Below are 5,998 nucleotides of genomic sequence, written 5' to 3' on the forward strand. Positions count from 1 at the left end.
GTTTTGAAAACCTAATTATTTAACCTGTTTAATCAACACAATATAAGGTTGAGTATACTCTGTGATTTTCTCATACAATATAATCAGTTGAAACTCCTTCACCTATAAATGGAGTAAACAAATGTAATCAACCATACAGCAAAAAAATAAGACTGATCCAACATATTCACCTCAAAAGGCAAAATGGGCTGATAAGGGGACAATTTGCGAAGATGGGGCCTGATAAAAGCATCTCCTGTCACACATTGTTTCTGCTGTCTCTCCTCTTGTACTGGCACTGAGGAGGCCGTGCAAGCAATTCTCCTTGTCCGATTTTTCTCAACTAGACAATTGGTTTTCACTCTACCAACACAAATCGATGAAGTGTTGAATTCAATCACGCCCATTAATCAACAGTAACTTTTTCTTCCCTGCATTGCGAGTTTAAGCAGAAAATGTCAAAGGATCATATTTAGTCCCCTAAACACTATGCTCTAGTGATATATAAAAAGAGCCAAAAAGGAATTGGAAGATAGAGCAAGAAAGTACGATACAAAGAGAAGCGCAATACGACGAATTATGAATTACTCTCTCTACTCCAAAAAAAAAAGAAAGAATGATACTATTACTTTTATGCATTTTTCAACACAAAAAGTAGTTTTATAGTACTAAATGTAGTTTCTGAATTACGTAAATTCCAAGCTCACGCTGAAAGTTAGATGGATTGATTCTTGTACTTACAATCTCATCATTGTTCTTGTAACGGAGGAAGCAAAGGCGTATCTAGAATATTACTTATGGGACTTATGGGGTTCACGTGAACCCGGTAGCTTTTGATGCAGACCCTATATATGTATGATTAAATCTACTAAATATGTATAAGTGTTTGACCGTGAACCCAAATACAATTTGTATATTAACTTGAGGCCACTATAGGAACCTAACAAGAAGCATTATAAATATCAATTTATCAATTTCATTGACACTGAGCCAATGCCCTTGTTATATCTGGGATTAGTTTCGAATAATCAAATCATACTGGGTTGTTTGAAAAACTAGAAGATTTGGTGAAGTTCTTAAAAATTAGGACTTTCATCTCAAGGCTAAAATTCACAGTATAATGATTAAAAATTTCACCTTTATGGCCTAATTCTCTATTCCTTGAAGTAAATATAAAATGCTTATTACCTTGTAAACATCACAAAGAGCTATACAAATTCGCATATTTAAGCCCAATTTACAGTTCATGTTTAACAGTTAAAATCGTTAGGCAGCTAATCAAATACTCAAATAGACAACTAATCGAGCACAAATTAAGATTAATAGAGTCAGTATAGACAAAATCATAACCTAATTAATTCAAAAAATATCAGTAACGCTATATATGGTGCTAAACATTTCACAATGAGTTTCAGAGTACTTGTGTGGTTATAAAAATTTATATTAAGGGTAGAATTAAAAATTTAAGCTAAATTGTTTCCAAATTTAGAAAGGAATCATTCTAACCAAAAAGGAAACAGGTTCGCACAAACTAAAACGGAGGCGGCAATTCATTTGTCTTTATTATATGTGGCGACTGCGCTGTTCGTTAATGACTACCCGTTGAGTTTTCATAAGTCGCCACAAAAAGTTTTCCATCAAAATTTAATAATTTTACAAGGAAAAAGAAGTTCAAGTGAGTATTAATTAATATCTCCATTTAACTAAACCCTTTCTTACCTTGCCTTTGGATTCATAAATCAGATGAATCTGTTGAGAGACTAAAGGCAAGATTGATGGTAACGGGATATTCAAAAAGAAGGGATTGATTATTCCGAGACATTCTCCCATGTTCGAAATGACCACAATCAAGTGTCTCTTGATAGAAGTGGTTGTGAAGAAAGGTTGGAAGGTGTCTCAACTTGATGTTAATAATAGATTTCTGTATGAGGATTTACAGGAAGAGGTGGACATGAAGTTCCTTGCTGGTATATCCCCACCTATGCCTAATCAAGTTTGTCTTTTGAAGAAATCTCTCTACGGATTGAAGCAATCTTCTAGAAAGTGGTATGCTAAACTAGTTGGTGCTCTTAGTTTCAAGGGTTACTCAACTTCCTTAAATGACTACTCTTTATTCTTCGGGCAAAATGGAGGTCTTGTTTCTATTCTAGCGATTTATGTCGATGATATCTTACTAATAGGTAATGACATGACAGAAATAGACCACATTACTCATTTTCTCAATTCAGAATTAAAAGTCAAAAATTTGGGTGACATTCACTATTTCTTAAGAATGGAAATTATCGGACAACCACAAGGTTTCATAATCAACCAACGGAAGTTTACTTTAGAGTTGTTAGAGGAATTTGGTTGCTCAGGAGCGGCTGTTTCTTCTCCACTTGACCCCTCCTCTAAATTGCATACTGAATTGAAACCCCCATTGGATGACCCTACATCATCGCCTTGTTGGTAAGTTAAACTATCTCACCAACACCCGACCAAATATCTATTTTGTTATCCTCACTCCTAGCCAGTACATGCAAAAGCCCTCAATTTTATATTTTCTGTTGGGTTGTGTGTATTGAGTTATTTGCATTCCGATCTGGCACAAGACATTCTCCTCTCCGCAGATCCCTCTCTTGATATAGTTGCTTTCTGCTATGCCGACTGGGCTGCTTGCAAGGATTCCCGCCGATATGTTAGTGGTTTCTTCATTACCTTAGATGGAGCTCCGATTTCCTAGAAATTGAAGAAATAAGTGTCAATCTCGCTGTCCTTTGCAGAGGCGGAGTATCGCTCTATGCAGCGTGTCACTGCACAAATCACTTGGTTAGTTCATCTACTTGCTGATTTCTCTACTCCTCCTACTTTGCCGGTTCCTGTTCACTCAAATAGTCAGGCTGTTAGTTTGTATGAGTCCACCAAACAATAGAATACCTGGTTCTCTATAAGGTTAAGCTGAGAATGCTAGTAAAACTGTAAGTGAGAGAGACACAAGATTTTTACGTGAAAAATCCCAACTCAAGGGGACAAAAACCACAACCTACACCTGTAGGCTTTCAACTTCACTAACTTGTAAACACCTATTACAAGTCACTTTGTAATAACTCTATTACAAAGGATTCAACTCAACTAACTTGTGGCACTTTCACCACAAGCCACTTAGTGACTCTCTAGTTACAAAGACTTTGACTAACTTGTGATACTCTCACCACAAGCCATTTCATCACTCTCTAGTGACAAAGACTTTAACTTATGACTAAACCTAGTCACAACATAAACTCAGAGAGTTTACGGATTTTACAAGAGGATTCCTAATCAACGCTTCTGGCTAAGTAGTTTAGGAGATATAATAGAACAATCACAAAGTTACAACTCAACTAAGGACAACAAGATACTAACTTTAGGAATTAGTCCGTAGTAGCGTTCAACTTTGTTCTTCAAGCTCGTAAGAATTGACTTCTCTGTTTTTGCAAAAGGCTTGAATGAGAAACAGAAGTGTTCAAGTAATGTTTTGATATAGCTCATTGTTGATACACCTTGATGACATCACTTGAAAATGATGTAAGCACTTTAGTTGGTCAAGGACTAAGTGGGCACTGAGGCAGAAACAGTGTAGGCAGTCACATCTTCCAGCTGTGTCTTATTGACCTCGTGCTACTATGAGGGAACAACAAGGATATCAGGTCCTTGTTTGGTTCTCTATCCCCTAAAACTATTGTAGTTCACATTGAGCCGGAATCTATTAACTTGTACTGCAGTCCAAGTATGATAGGTTCCCTATTTGATTCTTGACAAAGTTTGTTAGATCATCAAAACATAAGTCAAAGACATTGAGAAACCTATCAATTTCCCCCTTTTTGATGATGACAAACTTAAACAGATAACGTTGTTATTTAGAGCAAGATGAACCAGATTAAGTAACAGGAGAACACAAGTTTCACAAGTTCCCCTGACTTTATGCCTTCCTTATTTCACATTAGTTCCCCCTGACTTTATGCCTTATTTATTCCCCCTTTTAGCATTATTAAAAAGGCACAAATAGATAAATAGCACAAAGAAGTATAGCCGAGCTAACTCATGCCACATATGTGCACACAACATGATAGAGAAGAAAAACATAGAATTGAAGCAATGAGATAATAAAAGAGGATAGATTTAATATTAATAAAATTTAATATGCCTTTGTTTAAAAAGCAAAGGCAACATTGGACTGTTAAGACGGGAGTAGTACTGTTTCATCCCAACCACATCAAAAAAAAGAAGAAAATAAAACATCTGCCAAAATAAAAAAAAACTTAAAGGACATTTCCAGAAATTGGTCACTGAAGGGGTACTTAGGGGGCATTAGGAGTAGAGGGTTTAGAAGCTGCAGCAAGTGTTTGGAGAACAAGGTCTATTCGGGCATTAGCTGACTTTTTCTCATTAAGTAGTTCTGCTTCTCTACTTGTGCCCTGAGATCAGCATTCTCTTTTGTCAAATGAGCTACTTCATCATTTGACGCCGGAAGCCCTTGGGCTTAGGGGTGAACATTCGGTATTTCGGTTCGGTATTTAAGAATTTCGATTCGGTATTCGGTTTGTCAATTGTGTATACCAAATACCGTACCAAATTATTTCGGTACAGTTCGGTATTTTTTATTTTGATTCGGTACGGTTTCGATTTAACAATCGCTAAATAAACTTATGACCAAAGTGTCAGATTCTGGCATTTCCTTATGTCTACCCGGGTTGGATTATTTGTCCGCAAAAATTCTACTTTAATTTATATCTATATTAATTTTTTAATTATAAATTTGAAATGAGAATGGATCGCATTAAGGAGCATTGCGTGTGAAGCAGATTGCGCAAGTATCTTTTGAGTTTTCATCATATTATAATTTGCATGCTAGTGGCCCTTATAGAACTTACATGACTTCAAAATAATCTACTAAAAAATTCTTTTGTAAAACTCCATTACCTAAACCACTACACAATTCACAGATTCAGTGATTCAATGAATTCACAATATTGACAATTTGGCATTCAAAAATAGAGAAAATTGTAGTACTGAAGAATTCTCAATGAATTCAAAAACAAAGCTCTCAATCAAATAGTAAAAAGAAACAAAGGCTAATGATATTATGATAGTACTGAAGAATTCCAGGAAAAAGAAGTTCTATATTAATTCAATCCTTCAACTTTCAATTATATGACATCACGAAATGTTTGGGCTTGGGCTGGGAATTAAATCAAAAGATGTTTGGGCTTGGGCGCTGGGGTTGGGAAGTAAGAAAATGCCTTAAAAAATTCGGTATTTCGGTATACCAAAATTTCAAAATTCTAATACCGAGGACTGCACCGAAATACCGAAATACTGAAATTACAATACCAAATTAGACCGAAATACCAAAAAATCGAAACCGAAATACCAAATTAATTCGGTTCGGTTCGGAATTCGATTTTTCGGATTTTATGCCCACCCCTACTTGGGCTTGCTGACCTTCCAGGATAGCATTCCTGGCCTTCAACCGCTGAATCTCCTCAACTGCACTGTTTTGAGCATTGATAAGCTGTGAGACGGTTGATGTACTTCCTTCCCCCCATTCTTTTCTATGCACTCACATTCTTCCAATGTTGTTTGTGAGAAAGTTTGCTTCTTAGTCCTCACCTTGCATGGCCCCAATGGCACCTCAAAGAATTTAAACACTCGCATAAGCAAGAACCTATAGGGAAGACCATGATTACCATCTTTGAAGGTGGAGACCTTTTGCATGTGTTCAATCATAATAGCAGGTAGGCTTGCAGGAGTAAAGCTATCCAGTTGCTCCATCAAGAACATGTCAGACTTAGAAGTCACTGACCTCCTCTCAGCTCGAGGCAATAGAACTTTGTTTACTAATTCAAACAGCAGCTGATAGACAGGGAGTAACGCTTTCTTATGGATCTGGTTCCCCTTCTGGTTTGCATTATCTTTTACCATGACATTTCTGAAGTTAAACTGACACACGTCCTTTACATTGGACACACCAGCTATAGGAACTTTAAGAATTTCTCCAAGC

The sequence above is a fragment of the Nicotiana tabacum genome, chromosome 5 (assembly GCF_000715075.1).
Source record: "Nicotiana tabacum cultivar K326 chromosome 5, ASM71507v2, whole genome shotgun sequence".
NCBI lineage: Eukaryota > Viridiplantae > Streptophyta > Magnoliopsida > Solanales > Solanaceae > Nicotiana > Nicotiana tabacum.